We start from the raw sequence: 12,785 nt of genomic DNA on the forward strand, positions 1-12,785 counted from the left end.
TTCTCTTGCATTTCGTAAATTGCACATACCTGTTCCTGCCAATTTACTCCCTTGTTAGTTGCTTGAGAACTCTCGAGCATGCCTTTCCTTTGCCAACTTTGCTTCATTGTTAGTTGTTTGTGCAATGCTCTCATTGTGCTGTGATTGTGCATTGCTCTCCAAGATATTTAAAGATTGTACTCAAGATAGGATGGTAATACAAACTAGTTTGATGGTTGGTGCACGAGTGTGATTAGCCATATTGTAGTTGTTGAGGCTTTGGATGATGCGTCACCTATCTCTTGGTTTGGGTGAATGACTTCCACTTGTCTTATAGATTGTCTACTAGTTCTATTGACTTGCAGTGGCAACACTCATGAAAGATGTAGTGTCTAGACTTGTAGGGATGGTCATGAAGCCTCTTGCTCTTCAAATTGATCAATCAAAGTCCTTGGCAAGCCCTTCCCCTCATCCTCTCTCTTTGATGGATCACCCGACATCTAGTCTTTCTTGGGTAGGGATTGCGTGTGGAGATGGGGTTGAACATATTTTTGTCGACCATGCGGGGTTGAACATATTTTTTGTCGACCATGCTCATGTCCTTGACTAGGAATCTAGTCGGTGTCTTAGCTGGTGAGGCTTTGGATGATGAATCACCTCTTTGAATTTGGGTGGTTGACTTATGCATTCTTGACTTGTAGATTGGCTACGAGGTCTATTGCATGGAGGCAACACTCATCAAAGGAGTAGTGTCTAGATTTATAGAGATGGTCATGAAGTCTTGAGACCGATCCATGAGCAATAAGTTGTCTAGTCTTCATAGGGGCTACATCTCATGTGGAGATGCTTGATTCTAGCAATGTAGTCCCACCTTTCACCTTCTTGCTTGCTTGAGGTTATAGATTTGTGTGATGGGGCTCCATCTATAGCTTTGTTGGTGAAAATTGCACAAGAATGAATGTGTATTTTAAGGTCTCATTTCTATGTGGGATAAGAGATCTAAACCATTCGCTTGCTTTGCCTTCAAGGCTAAGTTTGAATGAATAGTTCATGGTGGGATTATCAATCCTTTCCATGGTTTCACAAATTTGATCAAACTTCATTAGATATTGAATGGAATATATAGTCACATGAAATTTTGTCATCATTCTTGAGTTAAGCATTGGCTTTGTTTTGTTCAACTTCGAGCCTCTAGGTGTTATTTTTGTGGCAATCTCCCTGTCCATTTCAGATGCCATCCTAAGCATATCTTCTATATAGTCACATGGCAGTGGAACGTAAGAGGTTGCATTAAACCCTCTTTTAGGGTATGTGATTTCTTGTCCCATGGGTTGGGCTCTGTGATTTCTAATGACACTTGTTATCTTTTGCTCTAGCTTTGAGAGTGTAAGCTCATTGTGGTTGAGGGCACATTATGTGAATGTCCTTGTGGGTCCCTTTGGTTTGAGGTAGTCTTGGGCATTGACACTTTTAGGGTGCATGCTTATTGTGGTTGAGGACATATTGTGTGAATGTCCTTGTAGATTTCTTTGGTTTGAGGTGGTCTCGGACATTGACTCGTTACCCTTTCCCATGTTTGTGAACTAGAACTTGGTTCCATGGTAAAGACGCTTTTATAATAATGAGCTCTTGTAAGACTCTTTCTTGCACTATGCATGCTTGCTAGTGTGTTTTAAGAAACACGTTTTCCTAATGGTACACAACAAAGGAGACATTCCAGTTGTCGAGCTTCTTGGTGGTGGTGGTTAGCTAAGGATAACTCCATCTCAAGATCAACACCTACAGTCTTGCAAAAGACACCAGTCAAATACGTGAGTCAATGCACGTGAGCCATGAGCTTGGAGACGTCAGTTGTACGTGAGCCGTAGGTCTAGAGACATAAGTGAACTGTACGTGAGTAGGTATACCTAATATCATACCAACCAATTATTACTACCTTTTAAGACTTGTAAAGATATACGTACTTATGTCCTTTAAGAATTTTCTTGAAAATGATAGCTCATACATATTGTATGATAAGATCAAAGCCTTACGGGCTCCAAAATCATGTAAATTATCAAGAGACTAGGATTTTTTCCTTCCAACTTATGAAAATAGAATGTCCTTATAAAAATAAGCTTCAAAACAAAATTAAAAGCAACAAAGCTAACATATCCAATGCTTCAAAATCTTATGTTTATCGTGTCTTAGTAGTAGACAAACACAAGAGCTTAGTAATTAGTGAATTTAAAGCAACAAAGCTAACATATCCAATGCTTCAAAATCTTATGTTTATCGTGTCTTAGTAGTAGACAAACACAAGAGCTTAGTAGACAAACACAAGAGCTTAGTAATTAGTGAATTCATGTAATTGGTGAGAGTTTTATAGCTTTTATAGCCTTGGGTGGTTGTTTCTTCCAAATATCTAAAATAAAGAAAAACATGTTTTCATGACCTTTGCTCTATTGCAAGGCAAAGAAGTATACCAAGAATGGTGTCCAAATTTCTCAAACACTAGAATGTACATTTGGCTATTGAGTTGGCTTTCTGAAGAGAGTTTTAACAATAGAAGTTCAAACCATTCTGTGTATACTAATGGTTTATGGGGCTTGTCACAGAACCTATGTAGATATTGTGTTACCTAGTTCTATGTATTGGGAATGGAAGCTTTCTTCTTTCAATGTCTCTTTATGGACTTGAAGGAGGGCTTCCGCAAGTGCATGAGGTAGAAATGAGGTTGGGGTAAGTATGTGGACCACTATTGATAGGAGGTAGCATAGAGGCGTTTTGGAGAAGCTTGACTAGAATGAGCCATGTCATTCTCTCATACATCTATAATCTATTCTACCTTCCAGAAGACTAGGTGTTCTTTCCTAACTATCGAAGGGGTAACTATGTAGGGGTTAAAGAAGAAGCATCTACATCCATCCAGGGATATTGCCATCTATATTACAGCAGAGGGGGAACACAGAGTAGACAATATCAGACTCTAGATTATAGCATGGAGGCAAATGTAAGTTCATAGTAAGTAGAAGCATTTTTGTATGGCATAACACAATCGAGATCACCTCTCATGCATGAAACTCAAGTTCCACAAAATCAAGGCTAAAATGGAGTGTCACTCAAGCAAAAATAAAAGATAGAGAAGATGTTGAGGATATTAAAGTCCTCATAATCAATATAAAAAGGTAGGTTTGATAAACAAAAACCCACCGTAGGAAAAAACAAATTAACTCCCTCATCAAAAGAAATATGTAGGCTTTTAATAGTAAAGTTGATGAAATACTTCAAAATGCAGTGAACACTACCTAGCCAAAAATCTCCTCTTAAGATCTAGCATGTTGGGTGGCCTCATGAGGAGGCTTTTAATAGTAAAGTTGATAAAATACTCCAAAATGCAGTGAACACTGTGCCTAGCCAGAAATCTCCTCTTAAGATCTAGCATGTTGGGTGGTTAAATGTGGCCTCATGAGGAGGCTTTTAATAGTAAAGTTGATGAAATACTCCAAAAATGCAGTGAACACTGCCTAGCCAAAAATCTCCTCTTAAGATCTAGCATGTTGGGTGTTAAATGTGGCCTCATGAGGAGGCTTTTAATAGTAAAGTTGATGAAATACTCCAAAATGCAGTGAACACTGCCTAGCCAAAAATCTCCAGCATGTTGGGTGGTTAAATGTGGCCTCATGAGGAGGCTTTTAATAGTAAAGTTGATGAAATACTCCAAAATGCAGTGAACACTGCCTATCCAAAAATCTCCTCTTAAGATCTAGCAACTTGGTTAAATGTGGTCTCATGAGGAGGCATGGATCTAAAAAACTTCCCAAGTTTTTCTTACGTAAAGTTGCCTTATAATATTAATTATGAATGTGTATGATGTGAATCTTCCCAAACACCTCCGTACTAACCCAGGCATGCTTGTGATGAAGCATTTCTCTAGTGGCACATCTCCTCCCAACTAATGCCTTCAAAGGAATGCTTATTAATGAAGCATCTCTCCAACCATTACCAATATGGCAAAAATGAAATGAATCTAAAGGCATGCTTGTTAATGAATTCTTTCACGAACCATTGTCAACATGGAAAATGTGAAAAGGATCCAAGTACAAATGCTACACTTTATGCGTAAGGTTGCTAGAGGGCTCCAGTAATTTTTAAAACTAGCACTCGAGTGCTAATTTGCATAGTAGCTACTAGCATCTGATCATTTGGGTTATAAGAATGAGGTGATGTCATGGTAGATTTGAGTTTATGGAGGCATTCATGGTAATGGGAGTGTGAGAGTTTGAGAAGCAAACATTCTTAAAATCCTCGGCTTTTGCTATGATAAGTTTGGTATTTTTAACTTTTTCTCTAAAAAAGAGAAGACCCTTGCCAATGTTTGCTTATATCAAGGAAATGTTTCATTACCAAAAAATATATACACATAGGCTTGGGGGCCTTGGGCTGTATTAGGCATAGGGCTCATGGACATTGTAACCCTTTTGATCATATTCACTCTATAGACATTCATGTCTTCTTGGTGCTCTTGCTTAAGCTTTCATGGCCTTTCTTGGGTATTGCCCTAGGATGGTGATTCACACCCATGTTGTCACTCCATGCTTTGAGTGGCCAACCCTCGTCTCTTGCATTGGTTTCAGAGCTCTTGGCTTAGATTCTTAGGATTAGAGCCCTTGGCTTAGATCCTTGCTTAGGGAGTGATTAGTGAATCATTTTCGAATTATGCTTAAACCAATTTTCAGAATGATTTTTCTTGATAATGACAAACATTTTCAGAATGCTTTTTCTTGATCTTGATTAATGACAAATATTTTTTTAAATTACTATTAATCTAATTTTTTGAAATGCATTTTCTTAATCTTGATTAGTATTAATCATTTTCAAAATTTATTTTTACACAGTTTTTCATATTTGCTAATTTCTTGTTTGACAAGATTAGCAATGAAATTTCTGTAATTTTCAATTTGTATTAAATATTATTTTCAAAACCCTAATCCACTTTACTGCATGATTTCTTGAACTTCTTGATCTTCTTGATCTTCTTGGTCTTGATTTTCTTGATTTTTGAATTAGGGTTTACAGAGATTTTAACAAAAAATATTGAGAGATTTTCTTGCATTATCTTGCTTAGAGAGCCTATAGTTTCAATTATTAATCGATTAAGCCTCTATCTTTGTCATATTTTCTAAAATCTTAGAGTTTTTGGAACAGATTTATAAGAAGTTTGGTTATTGAAGCAGTTTTACAAAAATTCCATTGCAGTTTTCAAAGACTGGTGTAGACTGTGTAGAGTATTTAGATTGCAGAGTTTATGTAGAGTACAGTTTGCTGTGCAGAAATCAAAATTACTATGCAGAAATTGATACAGTTTCAGGAAAGTGTGTAAAATCTTGGTGTAAATTTCAAGATTATGTGCAATTGATAGAGATTTTTAAGGATTGGTGCAGATCTACAGTGCAGAATAGAGCATTATACAAATTATACAAAGTTTATTGTGTTGAAATCAAATCTTGATACTGAAACAAAAGAGTAAGTGATTCTTGATCAAATCTTTCTGATCTTGATACTTTCTTGCAAGGAAGATAGACAAAGATTACAAATGTGTTGGAGTGGTACAAATCTACACAGATTCGTATAAATCTTGATGTATTAGAAGTAAAAGAAGTAAGAAAAGTGTTGAGAAAAAAATGTTTACAAGCACATACCCTGGTTTACAACATTTTAGCACATTGTTATCAAGAAGATGTACATCATGTTGTTCTATTGCAGATTTGAGCATCAGTATTATATAGAGAGCATGTTGATAATTAGTTGATACAAAAGTGTATAAGTTTTATAATTTCAAGTGTAGAAATTCAAAAAGTTTGTTGATTAACACTGTCTTTGCACAAGTATGGCCTTGCTGGGACCTAGTCCATTGCTGTGAGCTAGTGTGCCCCATACACCACAAGGTTATGTTGGATGTTGGAAAAGACTACCAACCATTTGGCAGCTATATCAAGGATTGCATCACATTTGATGATTTGACAATTTATTATGGTTATTAGGAAGGAATGAAATTCATAAAGTTAGAATTTTTCTTACGGTTAGAAGTTCAGTAGATGTTTATCTGAAGAAAATCCTTAGGAATCAAAGTTAGAAGTAAACTGAATAATTTTGGTTAGACCACGACTGTGAGAATGGCGGCCAGTAAACTACTTGTCCACCTCTCGAATCTGAATCAAGCAAAAACCTCGTGACCAATTCCAATTCTTGACACAAAGAATAGACTACCGTTGAATTAGCGTAGTTTTCCCTTAATCGAAATCAAAGTTAGAAGTAAACTGAATAATTTTGGTTAGACCCACGACTGTGAGAATGGCGGCCAGTAAACTACTTGTCCACCTCTCGAATCTGAATCAAGCAAAAACCTCATGTGACCAATTCCAATTCTTGACATAAAGAATAGACTACCGTTGAATTAGCGTAGTTTTTCCTTAATCGAAATCACCAAGAATCTAGTTGAAAATTCAGACAAATGATGGGTAGATTACCCTGATGAGAGATCAATGATTCTCATTAAGAAAATCTGGATTAAGGGAAAAGGGTTTTGTGGAGCCAGCAATCTCGAACCGGGAATTCTACTTGCATAGAACCTCTGTTTTCTTTGAAAGGACTCTTTTACGCCCAAATGTTGGAGAAAGAATTTGGTATGTGTTTAACTAAGGAGAGACTCGTTGCAACAACTGGCAGGGAGTCGTGGAGGGACATCGCTCGTGGCAGCCTGTCGAGGTCTTGACCAGCCTCGGTATGGTTAAAATGGTGCGCTTTTGGTACGATGGGCGAGGATCAACGAAGCGGTCCCTGAGTGAAGTGTTAGGACACCTAAGTAGGATCCTAGAGGGTTCTCACCAGGTGATGCACGGGCTCGCGGTTGCTAGGACACCCATGCGTATGTGGAGGGAGATACGGATGAACTAAAAAGAGTTACTTTTGTGAACTAAAAAGAGTTACTTTTGTGAACTAAATTTTGATATTGGATCTCGTTGGTTGACCAGCTGGTCTTCAAAGAGTCCGAATGATATATTTTGTAAAATAATGGACTCAATATTTTGGAGGATTATGAGATCAGTTTTACTATGATTTCACTGAAAGTTCTTTCTAGAAATATTAAAAAAAATAGCAGCAGCGAAGCTATGGCAAAATTTTTAGAAATTAATACATAGCTCTTTTTTATGCATAATGTGAAAAGAGGACTTCCTACCATATTCTAGGATTGGACATCCTATGCTAAAAGAATGATTTTCATCAAATTCATGGAAAACTAATTTTTAGTATTTATGCATAAATAAATAATTAAAGAAAAGATGAATTTTTGGTATTTTTATTTTTTATGCAAAAAGAGAAATTTCCATGATAATGGAGATCCATGTAATTAAATGAAAAAAGAGAAATTTTGGTATATTAAAATAATAAATATTTAATTTAAAGAGAAATTTTAGATAAATTTATTCTATGCATGAGAAAATTTAAATGATAAAAGAGGAATTTCCATGACATTTGGAATTCAATCATTTAAATGGTAAAAGTAAAATTCTTGGCATATTTGAAATAATGGATATTTTTATTAAAGAAAAGAAAAATTTTAGATAAATTTATTTTATGATAAAAGAGGAATTCCCATGACATTTGGAATTCAATCATTAAAATGCAAAAAGAGGAATTTCCATGATATCTGAGATCCAAGAAATTAAATGGAAAAAGAGAAATTTTTAGCATAATTCAAATTATGAGTATTTATCAAAAGTGAAATTTTGAGCATTATTAGGAAATATGGGTAGAATTGATTTTTGTAAATCCCATGAATCTTTTACTCAAAAGAAGAATATTGAATATATTTCAATTGAGAAATTTGAGAAAGAATATGAAAATATCCATCGCGAAAAAGTATCTTTAACTAGCCCAAGCAATTGGCAGAAGTTTAGAAAAAGTCCAATCAGTATCGAAAGTAGAAAATGTGACTAAATGTGAATAGATGTGAATACGATGTGAATAGATGTGAATACGATGTGAATACAATGTGAATAAGATGTGAATGCAATGTGATAGGATGTGAGTGGATGTGATAAGATGTGAGTGGATGTGATAAGATCTGAATGTGATGTAAATGGATGTGATAAGATCTGAATGTGATGTAAATGGATGTGGATGGCAAGGTCTCGCGTAGCAAGGTCATTCGACCGAGGTCCTGATGGATATTTTGGAGGATTATGATCATTGATACTATGGTTTTGTTAAAAGATTGTTTTAAAGTCAGCTAAAGTTGTGAAACAGGCAATTTCATATTGGGTGTGCAAGTGGTGCGACTATCTTGAAGTTTGCTTGAAGTGCCGGCTAGGGGGCCTGGATAGATGAATTAAATCCCGGATAGTCTTTGTTCTATGGAAAAGAATCAACGGATGTGCCTCTCCAATGAGGAAAAAAGCGTTGGTCTCTATGATCCAAGTGCAAGTCTTTTCCTAGATCTGACCATGTGACTTACAGGTTCGGTCGGATCAGTTTGGTTAGTTAAGGCTCTTCACTACATTAGAATAAAAATATCCGTGGAGGAAACGCCCGAGCTAGGGAAGTTTTTCCGGGTTCGGAAGAACCGAGGGATTAGTCTCTTGTCCGGATATCCGTGTGGTGGGCGAGGCCCCGAGTGAGAGGCTCTGCCCTACGCAAGTAGTTCTACTTCCACTGCTAGCATCCCCGAATTCGTTGTTGCGAGAGGGGACGTGGATCTTTTAGCTGGTATCAAAGCAAATTGGCTAAAGTGGATCAACCGAGAAGCAAGAAATGTCAAGAATTTATGAAGTACCAGTAAAAGATTGTAATTGTGTGGTGATGAAATTCATACAAATTGATATTCAAAATAAAAATTCATGAATCGGTAATTGGGTCTTCGGATGGAAGTACCGCAATTGTATGGAATCCCTAACTTGCTTGAGGCCTAGATATGATGGTATTTACCTTATAACTCTAAGGACCGTGACTACCCATATATTCCGTGGGTATATCTGCAGCTCTTTACTGACAATATATACGAGTAAATCTAAGACCTTTAAATTATAAGCAAAAATGCTATCCAGATGATGAATTCGAATGCTGGTTGATATGATTTTAGAATTCTAGTTGAGAATTGATGAGCTGATTTGGATTCAGATTGAAAGATAATGATTCCTGAATTCTGGTTGAGAGAAGATAAGTTGAACAAAGCCACAATGAGGTTGAATGGGACAAATCCCAGTGAGGATATTGGTAACTAGAATGACGACTATGACTTCAGCAAATCACTATATGAGATTAGTGGATTGTGCTCACAGATTGCTGCTGTTAACCCTTGACCCAGTGGATCTAATTAACAAATAACAAATTGAAAACCTGCATAACTAAATTTTCAATCTGATGGACCATTACTGTGTTAAGAATATGAATGAATTATTCTGTGATAATGAGTTCTGTATGTTCTTCTATTAGAAGGGATCTTTATCCCATGATTCTGTGGGGGGCTGACCAATCTAAAGAACCCCAGAATCATTTGGATCTAAAGTCGGATTTGAATCATTAATAAAGGGATCTTTATCCCATGATTCTGTGGGGGGCTGACCAATCTAAAGAATCCCAGAATCATTTGGATCTAAAGTCGGATTTGAATCATTAATAAAGGGACTTAACAAGAATTTTCGTACTGATAGGATCATGGATCGAGGTCGTCGTGGTAGGAATGATAACCCCCAACTCGATAAGGAAGAGCTCAACTTGGATGTTCGTAAAACTCTTCATAGATCACAGCCTGGACCTTTTAAGGATGAAGGGAAAAACTTGGACGAGGCTGTGGAGAAGTGGATCAAAGCAATGGAAGAATACTTCGATGTCAACGAGTACAACGAGAAAAGTAAAATGGCTCTTGCAAGGCTGAAGATAGTAGAAACAGCCAGAGTGGCATGGAGAAACCACTGCGAGACAAACCGTCTGGATCGGAACACCCAGACATGGAGTGATCTCCAAATTTACCTAAGGAAGAGATTATGTCCTCCCGCCGGCTTTATGGAAACTAAGATGAATGAATTCTTAGAGTTAACCCAGGGGAGAAGAACTATTGAAGTGTATCACCATTTGCTCTTCTCCGTCGCCACCGCTGGATGAAGAACACCTGATGGTGGCCAGGTTCATTCGGGGACTGAACGAGCCTTTGAATATCCTAGTGAAGAATGCCAAGCCAGTTTCCATGGCCGAAGCAGTGTGGATGGCAAAGGATTTCGCCAAGGCCTTTGCCGCCGAAGCCAGCACCATCATCTTTCAAAAGATTTCTAGCTCCAGAAGGTGATTCCAACCTTCCACCGCCTAAGAGACAACAAGGTCAAGCTCAGGATACGAAAAGTTCCAGAATGGAAGAAAGGTCCTTTTCTCGGAACTCAATCCCCTGGATTTCAACTTCAGAAGTTCCACCCTTAAACAAAGAAGGGAAATGCTATAACTGTCAAGGAATTGGACATCGCAGTATGGATTGCCCAACTCCTTTTGGATCAAGGTTTTCGGGAGGGGGGGGACGGGAAAATCAAGGACCATGATTCCAAACTCCAGCTCCTTCCTTCAAGAGCAATCAGGTTCCTTTCCATCAAAATCAGGGAAATCCCAGAGGTAGACCCTCTAACCAACCCTCAGTTTCAATCCAAAGTAATGCAAGACCTCCACCTCTCAGAATAGGCGAAGTCAAAGAGAGATGTTCCCAAATGGGCCGTCCACTTCCAAGGCAGTAACGCTGGAAATGATTGAAGAAGAAGAAGATGAAAGACATTATACTCCACCTGCGAGATGAGGACATCTCACAATTTTTAAGTGGGGTAGGATGTAAGATTCCTCCCTCCAACTTTTGAGGTGTAAAAGTGTAAGAACCTCCCCTTCTGTTCTTGTAATTATTCCCCTCTGAAATAGAAGAAAGATCTTGTTTTGGCCTAGAGAGAGAAAATATCTAGAGAGAGGTAATCCAAAATTGAGATATCTTCGGATATAAAAATCCTCCTAGTGTCTAAAACAGTTTCCCCCAAAACAGAAGTTCAAAATGAACTTTCCAATGTTCATTAGAAATCAATTAAAAATAATATAAGGAACCTTAGCCTAAGGGTCTAGATTTTCAGAAATTTAAAATGGAAAAGTGTTAGGCAAATGTCAAAAAGTAGAAGAAAAAGTTCAAAGGGGTCCTAGGTCATCAATGGTCCAATTAAGGTTCCTATGGGCCAATAGGATTAATCCAAGTGTTGGGATGAGATAAATCCAAAGAATAAAAGAAAATAACCCAAAATGATTAAATGCTCACATAAGATGAAGAGTTGACTGATTACAAGGTTTATTAGTTAAAAATTAAGAGATATAAAATGAGATATTTTGGAGAAATGATGAATTTTTGACACCTTAGTAAGGAGGGGGAGACTCTTGAGGTATTAAATGGAAAAAGAGGAATTTTTATCATAATTCAAATTATGAGTATTTATCAAAAGTGGAATTTTGAGCATTATTGGGAAATATGAGTAGAATTGATTTTTGTAAATCCCACGAATCTTTTACTCAAAAGAAGAATATTGAATATATTTCACTTGAGAAATTTGAGAAAGAATATGAAAATATCCATCGAGAAAAAGTACCTTTAACTAGCCCAAGCAATTGGCAGAAGTTTGGAAAAAGTCCCATCGGTATCGAAAGTAGAAAATGTTACTAAATGTGAATAGATGTGAATACGATGTGAATACAATGTGAATAAGATGAGAATACGATGTGATGAGATGTGAATGCAATAGGATGTGAGTGGATGTGATAAGATGTGAGTGGATGTGATAAGATCTGAATGTGATGTAAATGCATGTGGATGGCAAGGTCTCGCGTAACAAGGTCAGCCGAGGTCCTGACGGATATTTTGGAGGATTATGATCAGTGATACTATGGTTTCATTAAAAGATTGTTTTGAAGACAGCTGAAGCTGTGAAACAGGCAATTTCATATTGGGTGTATAAGTGGTATGACTATCTTGAAGTTTGCTTGAAGCGCCGGCTAGGGGGCCTAGGAACTCTTTTCCTCGTCGGTACTCCGGACAAAACATAACCAAACTCCTAAATGGATCCTATCACTACAGTAGTTGGGCGGTTAGCTAACCCATTGGATTGGATGGGGTTAGGCTGGACTGATGGATCTCTAAAATGAGACTCAATTCTGTTATGGTACGATAGATGAAATAAATCCCGGATAGTCTTTGTTCTATGGAAAAGAATCAACGGATGCGCCTCTCGATGAGGAAAAAAGCGTTGGTTTCTATGATCCAAGTACAAGTCTTTCCCTAGATCTGACCATGTGACTTACAAGTTTGGTCGGATCAGTTTGGTTACTTAAGGCTCTTGACTACGTTAGAATAAAAATATCCGTGGAGGAATCGCTCGTGCTTTCCTCTTGTGTGGGAAGAGGCCTGCTCTATTTTTTTCCTTGATTTCAGATCTAAAGTTGATCTATGAAGTGGTAGATATTGCATATCTACCACTTCATAGATCTAAAGTTGATCTATGAAGTGGTAGATATGCAATATTTTTTTCCTTGATTTCAGATCTAAAGTTGATCTATGAAGTGGTAGATATGCAATATCTTCCTAGATTTTCCTAGCCGCCGCTGCCGGGAGAAAGCTATTGAGCTTGTGGTATGCTGAGAACATATGATATATGAGACTATGTAACAATTCAGAAGCTAAATCAGAATTTACACATTTGGTTTGAGTTAGAGAGTTTTCTCGAGGACAGATCTTCCTTTTGAGGACAGATCTTCCTTTT

Source organism: Cibotium barometz, chromosome 4, assembly GCF_041138505.1.
Source record: "Cibotium barometz isolate CiBa-2024 chromosome 4, ASM4113850v1, whole genome shotgun sequence".
Lineage (NCBI taxonomy): Eukaryota > Viridiplantae > Streptophyta > Polypodiopsida > Cyatheales > Cibotiaceae > Cibotium > Cibotium barometz.